Raw genomic sequence first — 18073 nt, forward strand, 5'->3', positions numbered from 1 at the left:
GTTGAGGAAATAATTCCTGAGATTGTACACCTCACGGTTGTGGAGATTTTTGGCGTTTAGAAAGCCGCGACCTCCACATTTCCGTGGGATGTACAATCTCATAACAGACGAGCGTGGGTGCAACATACGGTGAGTGGTGAGCAGCTGTCGGACCCTCCGATCCAGGGCATCCAGCTCGGTCTGAGTCCACCTTAGTATGCCAAAGGAGTATGTGAGTAGAGGCATTACCCAGGCGTTGAAGGCGCGCACTTTGTTGCCTCCTGACAAAAGACTGTTGAGTACTTTTGTGAGCCGACTGAAAAAGCGCTCCTTCACCGACCGTCTAATACCTTCTTCCTCAATACCCAACGACTGTGACATGCCAAGGTATTTATAGGTTTCTGATTCAGAGATGGATCTGAAAGACATTGTCTCAGAAAGTTGTAAATTTGTTGAATTTACAACTTTCCCCCGCTGTACATGCATAACCGCACATTTATCGACACCAAACTCCATGTTGATGGCATTACTGAAGACTTCGGTAGTTTTCAGTAGCTCCACCAAGTCTTGGCTATTTGGTGCAAATAATTTGAGATCATCCATGTACAGAAGGTGAGAAATGACTTCACCCCCTCTCCGAAGCCGGCAACCTAGTTCTAAATCCTTCAGCAAGGTACTGAGAGGATTCAGAGCTAGGCAGAACCACAGAGGACTCAGACTATCACCCTGAAATATTCCTCGCTCAATCCTTATAAAATCCTGCGGGCCAGGGCTCCCATCCCCGCCTCCTGGTTGACGAAGGACTGTGGTCCATTGCCTCATACACGCGCTTAGAAAGGCTCTTAAAGCTGTATCAACTTTATACAGCTCTAAGACCCTCTCCAGCCATGAGTGAGGCACCGAATCATAGGCCTTCTTGTAGTCAATCCAGGCTGCTGAGAGGGCCCCCCTGTTCCGCCGGATTTGTTGGCAGATGGTCATGTCTATGAGGAGGAGCTCTTTAGTACCACGGGACCCAACCCTACATCCATTTTGAGCAGAGGCCAAAATATTGTTTGCGACAATGTGCGCGTTGATTTTTGCTCTCAAAATGGATGTAAGGAGCTTGTAGAGTGTAGGCAAGCATGTGATGGGTCTGTAGTTCTTCGCTTCCGTGGTACTACCGGACTTATAGAGCAGGAAGGTGACACCAGTTGTTAAGGAAGGTGGGGGAGAACCAAGCTCGAGGGCTTGTTGAAATTGTGCTGCCAAGCAGGAGTGTGAGCATCGGAACCATTTTAGCCAGAAGTTGTGCAATCCATCCGGCCCAGGACTTTTCCAGTTCTGGGCCGTGCGAATGGCACAACTTACGTCATCGGGGCTGATGGTGACTGCCCCCATAGGTTCGATGGACTCGCACTCACGCTCGACAACACTCATCCAACTCCCCTCGGTGTGTCCGACAGGCACTGACCAGATGCTACGCCAGAAGTCATTCATGACAGTAGCCTCCGGTGGCTGCGAGTCGGACGCACGAGGGTTGGTTTCCTCCCACTTTCGGTACATCTTCCTTTGGTCACTCTGGAAAAGACGGTTCTGCTGGAATCGGTCCACACGCTCTCTGTAGCGGCGAATACGGTTTGCCCATGCATAGACTTTCTGCTTTAGAAAGTCGATGCGCTCCGTAATGTTGGCCATGTAGTCGCGGGGCCTGATATCCGTCCCCGCGAATGCCTGGTTTACAAAGCGCATTACTCGGGGGCGATTGTTGCCCCCCCTGAAGCAGATCAGCTTTGCGATAAGAGTCCTAAAAGAGCTGATACGTCGCTCGATCCGTATTTGCCATGCGGGGGCACCCCCGGCGGTCCTAGGTGCACGTTCAGAGTCCGGAAACTTGACTCGTGCAACACGGCACGCCGCGATGGCTCCGCAATACATGATCGCGTGCGTATCATCTAAATCTTTACTAGTCCGCAAATATGGCTCTAGTAAAGCGTTTAGGGCTCCCATTAGCGCTAGATTGTGTCTATTCATAGGCAAACGTGGTAATCGTGGCCTAATATTGGGTGTGGAGCGATACTGCGTAATCGCCTCATCCAAAGTCCTCCTCAGTTGCTCATTGGCTGTACTACTCACACTCTGCGCGAACTCCTCCTCGTCGGCACAGAGATCTACCCGCGGCGCCTCCGGTGCCTGGTCGGGTGCCGGCACCGGATCCGGCGATGTGGCGGGCGGGTCTCGCACCGAGGTGGAAGCTGCGCGAGTAGAGAGAGCCTCCAGGCGAAGCCGATCAAGTGTCGAGTCATCCAACCGCTTTAGCCGCTGGATGACTCGCACCTGATCCGATAGCCGTTGCGCAGTCACGTCTATGGTTGGTTCGAGGGCCTGAAACAGTGGAAGCATTCGGACACGGTACGCGCATAAGTCGGTTCCCCCCTCTGTAGCCCCATAGTAGGCGCGCATGACGTTCTCATTCATTGTTTGAGACCATCGCATGCGACGCACTACACCACCGGCAGCGGGAACCGTGGGCGGAGCATGATGTCCCGCAGGCCCCAAGCGTGCCGGCAGCGGTGGCCGCCCGCGTCGCGCTGGTGGTCGTGGCGGCGGCGGCGGCGGCCCGCACTCGTCGCTCGACTCGCTGGTATCGGGCGCAGTGGCAAATTATTATTTATTATTATTTATTATTATTTAATATAAGCTGGAAGAGATCCCTTAACGGGATAAGTTCGCCTTTGTACACATTTACTGTACTCTCTCTGTGTTATGTTATGTACTTGTTTTGTCCAATAAAGTGTTTACTACTACTACTACTTACTGGAAAAATAATACTTAGGTGTCACAGTATGAAAATCCTCTAACTCTATGGTGCCAAAGTTGTCATTTTTACCACACCCTGCACGTAAGTTGTTATTGAATAACTATAGTTTCCCACCAACATTTGGCACATACATATTATTGGCAATATGTATGTTTTCTACTCTACCTCGACTACATTTCAAGTACTCAAAAAAAAAAAAAAAAAAAATCAAAAATATACTTTATTCATGTAGGCCTAGCAACAAGCTCTTATGAATCTTATAATCATAATACTTATAATCATCATTGGCCTTCGAGTCTATTACAAACTAGGTAAGCATGTGTCAGGTAGGGCGATAACGTTTTTCGTGGCTGTGTAATCCAATTTTGATTTAAAAGACCGGCCTACATCTAGTGAGCCAAAAAGACGCTAAGCCTTCGGGTGCGATTGTGAAGCCGATCCGCACTTTGTGTTCCGATGTTTGTCGTTGTTTTTCATCAAGATTTTAAAAGTTTACTATCGTTCAATGGTTCGCGACTCGTATGCTCCTATATTGTATATTATAAGTAAATATATAATACACAATGTATGTAGATTATAATAAATAAAATCACTTTATTTCAGACACATGTCCATATAAAAATTATGCTAATCCTAATATAAACTAAGAACTTAAACTAAGAGTTGCTGCAGTCGCCACATGACTAGTCTTATAAAATATTTTATATTAATTTTACAACATAGGTACTCTAGGTACTGTCACTTTTTGTTCTCGCTGTGGTGAACGGATGACCAGTAACGAAAAATGGGGCTGTACAGGCTCTCGGAGACGGTCTTAAGTATTCGATTGTCTGAGTTTCTCAATCTCTCCCAGAAACCTGCTATCCTACTTCTGAAGATGGCGAAGAAGTCGGGCACCCCCGCCTCTGCGAACATGCTCGATGCGCTACAAAACCTGGGTAACCTCAGTAGAATGCGGAAAGCATCATTGTATTGAACCCGCAGAGTTGAAAATGCTTTTCTACTGAAGTTAACCCAAAGTTGACAGGTATACAAACACTGGCAAAATGCTCTGAACAGATTCTCTTTGACATCATTTGTACACCTCGCAAATTTGCGCGCGAGCATGTTACACCTGATGGACAGAGCCCGCCTTTCTCGTTCCATATCAAGGTCATCTTTTAAGTCACTGCACAAGACGTGTCCAAGGTATTTAAACTTATTCACTACCTGCACCGGTGAGCCATTCAGAACTAGTTTAGGTATCCTGTCCGGACCTCTGCCAGCCCTAAAGACCATCATCTCGGTCTTCTGAACGTTATATTTTAGACCATGAGCCGCCGCATACCGATATATATTATACGACGCATTCAAGCACTCTTGTGTTCTTGTGTTGACATTTGCAATTACCTGTGCTGCCGTTACGTAGAATTAATTTCAACATATATGTAGTACTGAAATGTGTTATTACTTTTGAATCCTACTTTAACTCTATTTTGTTGTTATTTATATCGTGACGTGACTTCTATATTAGTCACGTAATTTGAAGACAGTTATGGTTTTTAGGTTTCCGTATCCAAAGGGTAAAAACGGGACCCTATTACTAAGACTCCACTGTCCGTCTGTCTGTCCATCTGTCTGTCACCAGGCTGTATCTCATGAACCGTGATAGCTAGGCAGATGATGTATTTCTGTTGCCTCTATAACAACAAATACTAAAAACAGAATATAATAAATATTTAAGTGGGGCTCCCATACAACAAACGTGATTTTTTTGCCGTTTTTTGCGTATTAGTAAGGAACCCTTCGTGCGCGAGTCCGACTCGCACTTGTCCGGTTTTTAAACTAATACATACTCGTATTTCATCTGCTGACTGTACCAGCCACGACTTACGAACACGTCCCCCGTTTGAGTTACGTAATGTAATGTATATAATTTGACAGCTAATTCCATTAATAAACGTCGCATAGTAGCGTCCTTTATACTGTTTCATTACGAGAAAATTATATTTTAATATGAGCAGGTATACATTGTTTATGGGAATTAATTTTATCATAGATTAAATCTTGATACAATAAACCTTTGTTGTATCGGGTATTATTTACGTTAGCAAATTAAATTCTTTTGATTAAATACGCTCGCGGCTATGTTGAGTTATTAAGATTGAATAAGTTATGTATTTTCGGCTCGTGTGATACCGGGGGCGTAGCTCAGATGGTAGAGCGCTCGCTTAGCATGCGAGAGGTACGGGGATCGATACCCCGCGCCTCCAAGACTTTTTGATTATAGGATTTTGCAAAACTTTATGTAAAATCAGCATGAACATGAAATTAGGGACAGCCAAAGTGGCAACATATTGTTATTTTTTTTTAATAACAAAACTTCCGTGAGACACAGACATATTAAATATATTACCCATTTTTAATATATTTAATACTGTTATTTCATTATTGCTAGGATAGTGACAGCGAAAGTGGCCCAGTAACTTGTTTGAAGAAGATACATATTATTCTCCTAGAATTACTAGTATGATATCTGTCAGTAATTGATGCCGACTATACAATAATAATTTTAACCAATGGAACTCCTCGATGGAAAAACACAAACACATCGGTTAAGGCTCATTAGAAAGGTCTCGAGAAGTAGATAACAATTGGCCTTATGCGGATGTCACTTAACCATGGGTACGTATACTTATGCGTGTTTCCATTTGTGTACAGTCGCCTACAATAATATCTTGCGCAACGAAGAGCAAAATATACGTCAAATGCCTTTATCTCACCCAGATAAAATAAGTACATACGAAGAAATATGTAAACACTAAACGGTAAAATCACGTCGGAATGTAGCCAGCGAATAATTTCTTACCCTTTCATTCAATCTTATTATGAAACAATAATGTTATTATGTAACTTCAACTACCAACGGCCCGATTCCAACATTAAGATACGTCAGTTAATAGATCTAGAAACGATATGGATTAGATATGTCAGTGTCAAATGTGACGTTTCTTCAAACAAAAACGTCACTCGGCTCGATTCGGAAAATGAATTCTACTAGACTTCAACAAGTTACGATACGGATAATTTAAAGATATTTGTAAGATAGATATGTCAAATTTGACGTTTCCGCGATTCTGGAGGTCCTCTTGAACGATTTCGACAAGTTATGACTTAGATATCCAAGTCACATCTAGTCGATATCTAATGTAGATCTAGTTGATTTCTAAATCGTCTCAAGATCTTGTGATTATCTCGAAATCCGAATAGGCTTGACTGACACTGACACATCTAATCCATATCGTTTCTAGATCTATTAATTGACGTATCTTAAAGTTCGAATCGGGCAGCAAGTCTCTGAACTAGTTTAGTGATTACTTGTACTGCCCGAGGCTAAATATGCGTAATGCGAATGCGTTAGTGAAATAACGAGACCATTGATATACTTTATTCCTTTACAAATAAGGTTTATGAATGGACAATTAATTACGTCAACATTGAACAAAGCTCACTACCAAGATATCTCTTGGACATTGTCGGCTAACCAGTATATGTCTTGTTTTATAACAAGTACGTAATTGTTTCGCTCTTAGAGCTCAAGTTATAATTGTAACTAGTCTTTAATCGAGTAGAATTTGTCTAGCAATAAAGTTTGGAGTATGTGATATGGTTCAGGTCATAATATTCGCCATTTTTTTAAACGGGGGCGTAGCTCAGATGGTAGAGCGCTCGCTTAGCATGCGAGAGGTACGGGGATCGATACCCCGCGCCTCCATTTTTTTTATATTTTATGCAACAATATCCCGAAGTGTCATGTGTTACTCTGAATACTTTTTGACCGAGCGAGGGCGAAGGTCACCGATGTCCCTTTACTTCGGCAAGAATACATGCCAGGCTGGTCCTTCTAAGTATATAAATACCTATAGGTAGTATTTCTTAATGCTCATGAAATTTTGTGAGGAGGTGCTATATTTATAATATAGATTTTTTTATAGAATCAGTTTTTGGAAAATGTTTAAAACGGTGGAGCCATGAGGGTTCCCTGACCTAACTTAACCGCGTCACTATAGTTTATAGGTAGGTATAGGTACAGTCACCTGCAATAATATGTTACACAACGAAGGCCGCAAAAATATCTGACACGATCTTATTTGTAGAGCCATAAGAGCGTGTCACATATTTTTACGGCTTTCGAAGAGTAACATATTATTGCAGGTGACTGTACAGTAAAAAAAATCCGTACCATTTCGTACCTTGTCACAGTGACCTCATACTATTGTCACTGTGACAAGATACTTAAATTAAAGTTCTTGACCGTTCGTTCGTTTGCCAGCTGGGTTAGTTGTGATATGGTTCAGGTGATAATATTCGCGGATTTCTTCACCGGGGGCGTAGCTCAGATGGTAGAGCGCTCGCTTAGCATGCGAGAGGTACGGGGATCGATACCCCGCGCCTCCAATACGACTCTTTTTGAATTTCTGCTGTGCTTCAAGATTTTACACAGGGTAATTCCTGTAAAATGTTTTTTTGTATAATACGAGTATTAGAAAGTAAAGACTAATAGTTTCATGAACAGATGACCCTTTAGTATTTTTTGAGCTGACTATCAACTTAACACCCACTTTAATGAAGTCTATAGTGTCTTTGGAAGTATTGGATTTAGAAATAATATGTGATTGCCTATGAAAACGTGTGACAAGGGGGGAGAAGAGGTTTAATACATCGAAATTAAATTTTGTGTGATATAATTAATGGGCGACCTCTTATAGATCTGTGGAGTGGCCTTAGCAGGACGCGACATATGACTCGCGCGTTAACACTGCCAAGTCGGTGCGAGACGAAAGTTGAAAGTCGAGCACAGTTCATATTTACCTTGACGTACTGTAATGGCATCGATAATTTTGTCAACTTCATCACCGGGGGCGTAGCTCAGATGGTAGAGCGCTCGCTTAGCATGCGAGAGGTACGGGGATCGATACCCCGCGCCTCCAAAGATTTTTTTTTAATCGGCCAGTCCAAGACGTAACTAACTCGTATAGCTACAGTCTATCATGTCTATGACCTTATGACGCTAGTGACGGAATATATATGGACGTATGTGTTAAAATTATCTGAGAATGGAAAGTTATGAGTGAATATTTTTGAGCACCTGTTTAGAAATGAAAAGCTAATATACAAAAAAAAAGATCACGCGAATTGATAACCTCATGCCTTTTTTCGAAATCTGTGAAAAAATCTTCTTCCGTTTCGTTAAATATCTCTTTAAGGGGCCCACTGATTAGCAGTCCGCCGGACGATACCGGCCTGTCATTTAAAAGGAAAATTTGACAGCTCCAAACAACTGACAGGCTGATATCGTCCGGCGAACTAATAATCTGATGGGCACTTTACACTGGCGACACAGACGGTGACTCGCGTAGCTATAAGAATACATACGAGAATGTAATATTTTCACATATTGAACTGGGACATTTGATACGAGTTCCTTTGTGGAATTGTATTGTTATCGACGTTCAGATCGAGCACACATTTCGTTATTATGTTGTAACGTTTATTGCTCTTTCAAACGAGATACGATATTTATGGTCAAATTTGTAGAATTTGATGGGTTGGATTTAAATCGGCAAAATATTGGTTTGCGCGTTTCCGCTTATTCTGACATCAGAGGGCCTACCGCGAACCACGTTCGACGTGTTGCCTCCCTGTCACACTTACGCACAAATTTACAAGTGCGACAGAGAGGCCCTCTGACGTTTAAAAGCGTGACGCACTGTTAGTCTAGACTCTAGACTAGAGATAAGAGCGAAAAAGTATCGTTACTTTCGAAAGCACCTAAATGTACTATAATTATTTAAAATATTGAAAAAAAACGAAGCGGCATAAATATATTTCATAACGTCAAAATCCGTAGAGGGTAATGGGGACTAGGTTTCTATGGAGTAGATTTGAATATTATAACAACTCGTAATTACAAAAATAAACTATGTTACTAAATACAGAAAATCTTTCCGTGAAAAACAATTTGCGTGAGTTATTTTATTTATATATTTAAACTTCATTGCACAAATATAAACAATTATTCACAAAAAGCGGACTTAATGCCAAAAGGCATTCGCCACCAGTCAACCATAAGGCCAAACAGAAACACTAAAAGTTCGTGCAAGGAAAAGCAAACAATCCATGTAGGTAGAGAATGGATATTTTATTGATAAAAACAAAGAAAGAAATAAACAAATATAATAAAACTTAAAAATCTACTGATAAAAAATTTGGCCTAGATCGCCGTCAATGGGCAAGGTGCCCAGAAGGCTGGCCGCATTTCCCCGCTGTATGGCGGCAGTAATACGCTGGGCGAAATAGTGGCCAGCCCTCTGGTCACCAGAAGCCTCTATTAGGCGCGGTGACAAGTTTTTGTAAGTACAGTCGACGCGCACTGCACATAGCTGCAGAGAATTGACAAACACATTATAAAGGCAAACCCCCATATTCATAAACGCGCTACAAACCTCAATTAGATAATAATCGTTTGTCTTTATCTGTCATTTTGACATATGTATTTGTAAGAAAGGGAAAAAACATAATTTAACTAAATCAGGCCCGTAACATGAATAAGGGGGAAATAAAAATTGCAATGTATGAGTTATGTTCGGGGTTTGTTTCTTGCTTGATTACACGCAAGTGAATGTTTACGCTTGATACGACATAATGACATTGGGTTTAATGAACATGATCAAGATATTCGCGGTTGCACGTAACCGGGGGCGTAGCTCAGATGGTAGAGCGCTCGCTTAGCATGCGAGAGGTACGGGGATCGATACCCCGCGCCTCCAACACATCTTTTTATATTTTTTATTCAATCAGGTATATTCCGATTTTAATAACAATCCACGAATTAGATCTGGATCTGATATGGATCTAGTTGTCAGTGTCAAAAGTTAGGTCTTTGGTTGAAGAAATTTCTATTTTTACAATGACAGATCAGATCCATAACTGATCCAGCCACTTCGTATAATGATGATTTCTGTGATATAAATATAAACTATCCTTAGTCCTTCCCCGGACCTCAATACCAAATTTCATTTAAGTACATAATATAATGATTCAGCACGCGCAGCAGCGCGAAGAACTGGCAGACAGAGTGACAAGAGTTACCTACTTTATATTATTAGTTGGAGTACCTACTCGTAAAAGAATCGCTAAAAGCATGTCCCTCAGAGACCTCAGAGGAGCGTTTCGTTCTAAGCGTCGATTTGAACGAAACGGAAATACCGAGAATCTAATTTTAATAAGTAAATTGGAGACAAACACAAACTTTTTCAATTTCTATTTCTCACACTGTTACCACAAATGAGGCAATTTCTTTTGTTACTTCCAAATAAAGGTCATAGAGATTAGAAAAAAAATATCATTATACATAAATACATATCTTCGCCCAAATCTAATGTCTAATTTATCTTTGGTTTTTATTTGTAGTTCTTTTGTTGTTTTCTTGTATTCTTATTTTGTAGTTTCACAGTGCCTTAGTTTCTACTGTAATGCTGTGTCACTTATTTGAGTAATAAATAAATAAATAAATACATATCTTCAATGTTCAATTGAGTTTGCTCTAACTAAGCACTTGTGACCTTAGATTTACACACACGCCTTTATCCTATTCTTGAGTCCAAATAAAGAATAGGCTAAAGCCCATGTTTTTGTTATATACACAGGAAAGAAGATAACCTAAGAAACTTAAACTTCTGCACCCATTAATGATTTGTGAGCTAATACGAATAGTTATTTTGTTCTATACTTAAACATGAAAAATAAACAACGTATAATAAAGCATAATTTTTCAAAAAATTTAATATGCTCACGCCACGAGCATGACTCTTCATAAGAATAAAGGAATAAATCATCTCTTTTCATCTCTCCCCAATTTAGCCCAAGCACTTTAATGATAATAAGTAGGTCATTTTTTACAAAACGTACCTAATATTAAGCTTCAAGCTTTCTCAGTATGCATCTTATATTCCGCAGAGTATGAGTTAAACATTTGTCTCCAAAGCTCTGCGTAGGTGGCACCTTTGTGGCACATACAGTAAACAAACCACATTGACACATCACACGTCACGTCAATCACATGGCCTACCGCGAAACAAGAAAATCGAAATTTCGTTATCTAATCTCTCTATCAGTCTTGCATATTCGAGCGATTATATAGGCCCTTGTTAACAAACCGCCTTGATGCATCAATGTCATATTTTATTGTCTGTGAAAACTTGTTAAAAAACAGTTTAAAGCACAGTATGTATAAGTTAGTCTATGAATTTATTGAGTCGTTAGTGCTGCACTCTGGCGGCAGAACATTGCAGTAATATCCCCTATTGAACAGCACGGCCTTTATTTCTGTAAAATGTTCAATATCCTCAAGTCTCTGTTTGTCATAATAATAAAAGTATAAATCATCTCTCATCACGACGGGCGGGCTAACACAACATTCGTCAGATCTAAAGGCTTGGTGCTGGGAAGTTGGTCCAATTTCGTACAGAGCATAGGCGACACGATTTCTGGAGCGAGCCAGTTAAATATAGCCTTTGTAATTCTATTACAGGACGTGTTAGAGTTAGACCAAGAAAAGTCTGCAGCCCACGCAGTGCAAGTGTTATTAATATGTCATAATCTCATAGAAGTTTGACATTTAAAATAACACTTGCCCTGCGTGGGCTGTCAAAATCTCTGCAGACTTTTCTTGGTTTAACTCTATGTTAAAAAAAAGCTTATTTTTTACTCATGACCAATCATCGTCAACAACACTGGATAGTCCACATTTGTAGTGTAAAATTTACCTCCATCGGCTGCTCTCCATCGTATCTCTCACAACCGAGAAAACTTAGTACAAAGTGGAGTCCTGCAATTGATCAGTTCATTTGGTTGGAAACCAGCTCTGGTACTACGAAGAAAGGATGCTTCTCCTGGTAGACCTACGCTCTGGACTCGCCCCTGCTCCCCTAGTGTTTGTAACACCACCCCAAAACGGATGCGGGACGCGTGACTCCGCGATGATGGAATAACTTTCCGCCGCCGTCGCTATAATTCCAAACGTTGTTTCCGAAATTGGAAGATTGCCTTTCCTTCCGCTCGGTGTTTATGAGTTCCTGGTGGTTTATGGTATTTCTTACAAATGATTGAGTTTGTTGTAGCGATTTGGTAATTTATTGGTGCAATATTTTGTAACAGTCACCTTGCAAAAAAATGCTCTTACGACTTAACATATTAGAAGTGACGTATTTTTTTTACACGCTGTATTGTGCTAGATTTCATTGTAGATGACTGTATAGTGAAAAAAAAACCAGTAAGTACAATTCAATTCGTCTAAAATTATCAATTTATTTTGCGTTGTGAGAACATAAATAGTTAACGAGTCAAATATAAGCACTAAAGTTGTTTTTAAGTAGGATATATGATTTATAAATAAATTGACGGTATATTTAATAGGTAACATAATAAATAATTAAAGCTAGAAATAAAATTATATAGATTTACATTTAAAAATAGCCCTTGCGGCTCCTAGTAAACAAGATTATATTTTAAATTGTTCATTGAATTCAATCTAAACAAAAGAAAACAACATCCAAAGACAAACAGTCACAAAGATAAACAAAACATTAACACTCGGGTTAACGAAGTATTGTTGCACGCTAGTAGGTTAAATACAGAGATCATTTAACCAATAGATGGGGTATGTGAAACAACTTGCGGTCATCACGTATTGGGGCGCCTACGGATATAGTAATTGAGCATGAGTGCGTAATTGCTTACGTATTTTAGTTGCATTTACATTTGCGTTTATTTACAATACTAACAAACGTTGAGTTACAGGTGAATACGTGCTATTGCTATAACTTGATGGAACTAAGTTGTGCTGCTCTTAGCATATCTCTCATACATCGTTGTTAGCATATCTCTCATACATCGTTGTTAGCATATCTCTCATATATCGTTGTTAGCGTATCTCTCATACATCGTTGTCTAGTACCAACAACACAAGCCTAATTGAGTTATCGGACTAGCTGATTTGTATATGATTATCCCATGTTTATTTCAGTATTTATAAATCTAAAACTCATACAACAACACTCTTTGTTTGCCCCTGAAATTCAATGTTTGTTAATATTTGTATCTTACGAGAGCACAAGTCGAAAAAGAGCGATCGTACACGCTCTTAAACTAAGTTAATAAAAAAAAAGTTAATATACGGGGAGTCAACGGCTAGTCATCGTGTACTCTAAATCTAGAAAGCAAATGATCTGTGTGTCTGGTTAAACATTAAACAAGTTTCAGGCTCGGAATAGTGACAATGGCGCAAATGAAGTTGTGGCTCTATTTGTATAAGCCTCTATGCAAATTATAAACATGAACAACTGGTTTTTAACAACTTTTAGTAACACTTTTAATATGTTATAGTTTCGTATATGTCACATGACCAATGCCCGATATATCCCCCTATATAATTCAATCAGTTCAAGTCTGAAGCCGGATCGCCCCTCGAGGACGGTAAACGCTTGGTTAAGTGTGTCGTGCCCGGGGGAAGGGCAATTCGACGCCCGGTCGATGCTTAACACGTGATTGGACGTGCATTAGGACCGGCAAATGTACATTGTAGTGTGTTGAAGTTATCAAAGAGTTATTGATTGTATTATAGAGCTTAACAGGCCAATTCGAACGGGCACCTGACATTAAACCGATATTTGAATCATATCAGTTATAGTTGGTCAAACCAATTTGTCAGTCAGTAAGAACCAGGAAAACTATACTCATCCTTTTCTTTTGGGTGCTAGTACTAGTGTAAGACAAAGATAGTATGATTCTCTCTGTCTATGATTGAAATGAGACAGTCCTTTGACAAACTATAGCTGTCATTTGCGCATGCCCCCTAGTTTGACGGTCATAAATGTCATAATCGGATTAGCAAGCTGACGTGGCAATGGGCGGGCCACATTGCACGCAGAGAAGATGGCCGATGGGGTCGAAAAGTGCTCGAGTGGAGACCACGGACTAGCAAGCGCAGCGTAGGAAGTCCACCCACAAGATGGACAGACGACATTGTTAAGGCCGCCGGAGGACGCTGGATGCGGGTCGCTTCCAACCGGTACAAATGGAGGTCCAAGGGGGAGGCCTATGTTCAGCAGTGGACGTCTTATGGCTGAGATGATGATGATGATGAAATGTCATACTATAGATGACGCTGTACTACGCCACACGTTTCGTGGTCACTGAACTTCTGACAATCAAAATTACCGCAAAATGTACGGAGCCGTACAGCGCGATCTATACAACACCTGTCAAATTCGAAGCACTTCCCACATCTTACATAATTATCTTATTAGGGTTCCGTACCCAAAGGGTAAAAACGGGACCCTATTACTAAGACTCCACTGTCCGTCTGTCCATCTGTCCGTCCGACTGTCTGTCACCAGGCTATGTCTAATGAACAGTTGAAATTTTCACGGATGATGTATTTCTGTTTCCGCTAAAACAACAAATACTTAAAAGTACGGAACCGTCGGTGGGCGAGTCGGACTCGGACTTGTCCGGTTTTCGTTTTTATCACGTGCAACTTTTCACGTCAAAGATATTTTCACTATAATACCTTTTCTAAAAAAATTATACTTTTCGGACAGATAATAAGATCGAACTGAAATACGTCTTAAGCTGAAGAAAAAGTGACTTAAAGTTACCATTAGGTACCTAAAACGAGAATAGATAATCAGATACGTAAAAACATCAGAATCATATTTATTACCAACAGGCCCTTTAAAGCCGTCCTGGATTTAGATAGCCGGGGATTACCCAGGATTACGGGAACAATACGGTCCCATTAGCCGTGTGGACCACGCAGGACGTGTCCCAACTTCCTAAGCTCGCAAATTCGCAAAAAATATATTATGATGACAACATGATATATTGACCTGAGGATGAAAAGATAATATGCATAGGACTTTTTATACGTCGACGTGTAAAGTCAGTATTCAAGACCAAAAAACTGCCTGTTTCTGATAACTCATAATAGAGGACTCTGTAATTTCACTAAATAACACTAAATATTTATATTTGACGAACATCTTAACTGGTACTCACAAATTGACCAAGTCATGAGTAGAGTGAGGAAACTAGTCTGGATTTTTAGGACACTAAGGCACATTGTACCAGGGAAAAACAACCAATCAAACTCGCGTAATATATTAAATGAAATATATATATCCCTGGTCCAATCTGTCCTAGTATATTGTATCTCTGTCTGGGGTGGATCGGCAAAGAGTCGTTTTATTGACCTTGAACGTGCCCAACGTGCATTAATTAAGATTATGTATTTTAAAAGAATTAGGTTTCCTACTGACCAACTCTATTTAATTAGTAACTTGCTAACAGTCAGAAAATTATATATTCTAAATATCACATTAAAAAAACATAAAATATTACCCTATAATACAAATCACAAAAACAAAAGACATAAAGCAGTCGTAGCGGAAATTGTAAAAACAAGGACCTCATTTGCTCGCAGACAGTTCTGCCTAAAATCCTCACATGTTTACAATAAATTGAACAAACAACTTGAAATTTACTCGAAACATTATTATGACTGCAAGAGAGAAGTTACAAATTGGCTGAAAACCTTAACCTATGATCAGACAGAGACTTTACTACATTGATCTTGATTGAAAAAACGCACAAACAGACAAGCACACACGCACGCACACACACACACACTCACACATACACACACACACACACACACAGATAGAGAGGGATGCATATACATTTCTTTTTCTTTTATTTTATTCATGTATCATAATTCTAGATTAAGTGTAAATAGTAACTATAAACTAGAATTTTAGCCAGTAAATTAGAGTTAATTAGAGTTAATTAGCTTAGCATAGCATAATAGTTATGTCTAAAGGAAGAGCGGCGTCACCCAACACAGGCATTTTTGCTTACCGGGTGGCTCCATCACTTTACATTATAAACAAAGTGTGTCTTATGTAATAAATATTTTTTGAATTTTTTTTTAATGAATTTTGAATTTTTGAATATTCTTCTTCTTCTTCTCCCGGACTTCTCCCGGGATATCCTGCGTTTCCACCAGAAATGCGCAAGGATGCGTAGTGAGGGATGTGTTTGTTAAGATTCAATACAAAATTGCCGACTAGACCTGCGCAGAGCGAGGATACGTAAATGAAATGATTCTATAATCGCAAATCTCTGGTGGAAACGCAGCCTTATTAGAACAATACGGGTCCATTAGCGAACGTATAGACCAGGCACGCAGGACTATGAGATGGTCGCTTTATCTCACGCCCGAAGGCGGGGCACGTTCGCAAATGCACTACGGAATGAGGGCCCAACATTCGTGGTTAGGGTGACCATGTCTTACTAAACTCCTGGTTCCTAAAAAAGTTTTGATGCATCGTATGCGGCGCGAGTATATAACGTAACATTAGATACATTGGACTAGTAATATAAACTGTTTTTCCTGAATACCAAACTAGACAGGCTTTGTGATGGACCATGGCTGTATATCTCACAGTGGCGTGCACAGAGATTTGAGACTGGGTAGGCAAAATTATATCAGAATACCGGGCAAGTGCGAGTCGGACTCGCGCACGAAGGGTTCCGTACCATAATGCAAAAAAAAGGCAAAAAAAAAACGGTCACCCATCCAAGTACTGACCCCGCCCGACGTTGCTTAACTTCGGTCAAAAATCACGTTTGTTGTACGGGAGCCCCACTTAAATCTTTATTTTATTCTGTTTTTAGTGTTTGTTGTTATAGCGGCAACAGAAATACATCTGTGAAAAATTCAACTGTCTAGCTATCACGGTTCGTGAGATACAGCCTGATGACAGACGGACGGACGGACGGACGGACAGCAGAGTCTTAGTAATAGAGTCCCGTTTTACCCTTTGGGTACGGAACCCTAAAAAATGAGAGCTACTAACTCACCAAAAAAATTGCGTGATGGTTTTCATTTTGTTGTCAAGTCTTTTCAATTACTTCTTTTTTTTGGCTAAACGAAAGCTTTGACGAAAGCACACACACCCACCACAACTTTCACAGTTAAAATTATCCATTTTTTCACTAATAGCACTTTATAATTTCCGGCAACTGTTAACTGTTATCTCATAAACTCACCAAAACAAACAAACAATGGCGACCGAATAAAAAATGTAAATAAACTTAACCAAATACTGTAAACGAATAAAAAAATAGTCTCGTATTTGCACTAAATTACCATAGCAAATGCTACTTTTTAATATAGTCACGTAAACATCGGAACTATTCGGAAACTTTCGGGCGTCATTCGTTTAGGATTGGTACGAAAGACACTGCCTATTGCGTCTAAATGTGTGCGTTACTTGTATAATTGTGTGCTCGTACTTATAGGAAGGCCCACTACACTGTAACCGCGTAACGACGACTCACGGAGAGGCACACATAGAAAGATTTAGACGGAAATGTTTTCTGCCTTTGCCGTGCAAGGCACGTAGCGGCGCTAGTGCCGCGTGGTGTAAACTTCGTCGCGTAGAATTATAGATGATGACTTGATGACAAAGCTTAACCGGTAGATGGAGCGCTTATTAATTTTTAGAATGTTTTAAGTTATATCGATTACTGATAGTACGATCAATTAGTATAAATTAAATTAAGTAGTTTAAGAGGATAGACATCGGAATTATAGTAGGGTAGGCAGTGCCTTTTTGCCTTTATGAAGTGCACGCCACTGAATCTCATGCCCTAAGGCGGGACATGCTCGGACAAATGCACTGCGAAATGAGTTCGGCTCAAATTTATTAATAATTTAGTAATACAAGATATAATCAGTCGTAGTAGTTATCTAGTCGTATAATCACTTTGAAAGCATAAGCATTAGTTAATATGTGAACCAGGCACGCGTTGACCATCGCTATATATCTCAAGCGGGGCCGTGCCACGTTCGGTCGGCAAATGCACTGCCAAATGAGGATGGCTTAAATTTATTCGTGGTTAGGGTAACCATGTGTTGTCCAAAATATCCAATAAGGCCAATACGGATAAGTGTGACTGCGGGATATGTGTGGCTGGGCTGGCCTTCACATTGGCGCCTGTTTACACAGTTATTAGTATTGTACTCAAGTTCATACATTTAGCACTAAAAGTTCTGCGAGAGATATGCGACGCAAGGATGACTACCTAAAGGTACAGGTATAATCAACCAATTTGATTATTGGGTTACTTTATAGGTATTTCACATTTTTGTGACTGTAATTGTCACTATCGGCCCAATTCGAACTTTAA

At 40.3% G+C, this 18073-nt stretch overlaps 1 protein-coding gene and 5 non-coding genes across 6 annotated transcripts in view; all 6 read left to right on the top strand.

The window, feature by feature from the left end:
* The window catches only part of LOC134795192 (neurobeachin-like), an 868575-nt gene that overhangs the window by 515165 nt on the left and 335337 nt on the right, over positions 1 to 18073 (top strand). The window lies entirely within an intron of this gene.
* Trnaa-agc (transfer RNA alanine (anticodon AGC)) lies at positions 4959 to 5031 on the top strand. The gene has a single exon. It is a non-coding gene; the product is annotated as a tRNA-Ala (tRNA).
* On the top strand, positions 6461 to 6533 carry Trnaa-agc (transfer RNA alanine (anticodon AGC)). Its single transcript has one exon. It is a non-coding gene; the product is annotated as a tRNA-Ala (tRNA).
* On the top strand, positions 7144 to 7216 carry Trnaa-agc (transfer RNA alanine (anticodon AGC)). The gene has a single exon. It is a non-coding gene; the product is annotated as a tRNA-Ala (tRNA).
* Positions 7677 to 7749, top strand: Trnaa-agc (transfer RNA alanine (anticodon AGC)). Its single transcript has one exon. It is a non-coding gene; the product is annotated as a tRNA-Ala (tRNA).
* On the top strand, positions 9516 to 9588 carry Trnaa-agc (transfer RNA alanine (anticodon AGC)). The gene has a single exon. It is a non-coding gene; the product is annotated as a tRNA-Ala (tRNA).

The sequence above is a fragment of the Cydia splendana genome, chromosome 11 (genome assembly GCF_910591565.1).
Source record: "Cydia splendana chromosome 11, ilCydSple1.2, whole genome shotgun sequence".
NCBI classification, from domain to species: Eukaryota; Metazoa; Arthropoda; class Insecta; order Lepidoptera; family Tortricidae; genus Cydia; species Cydia splendana.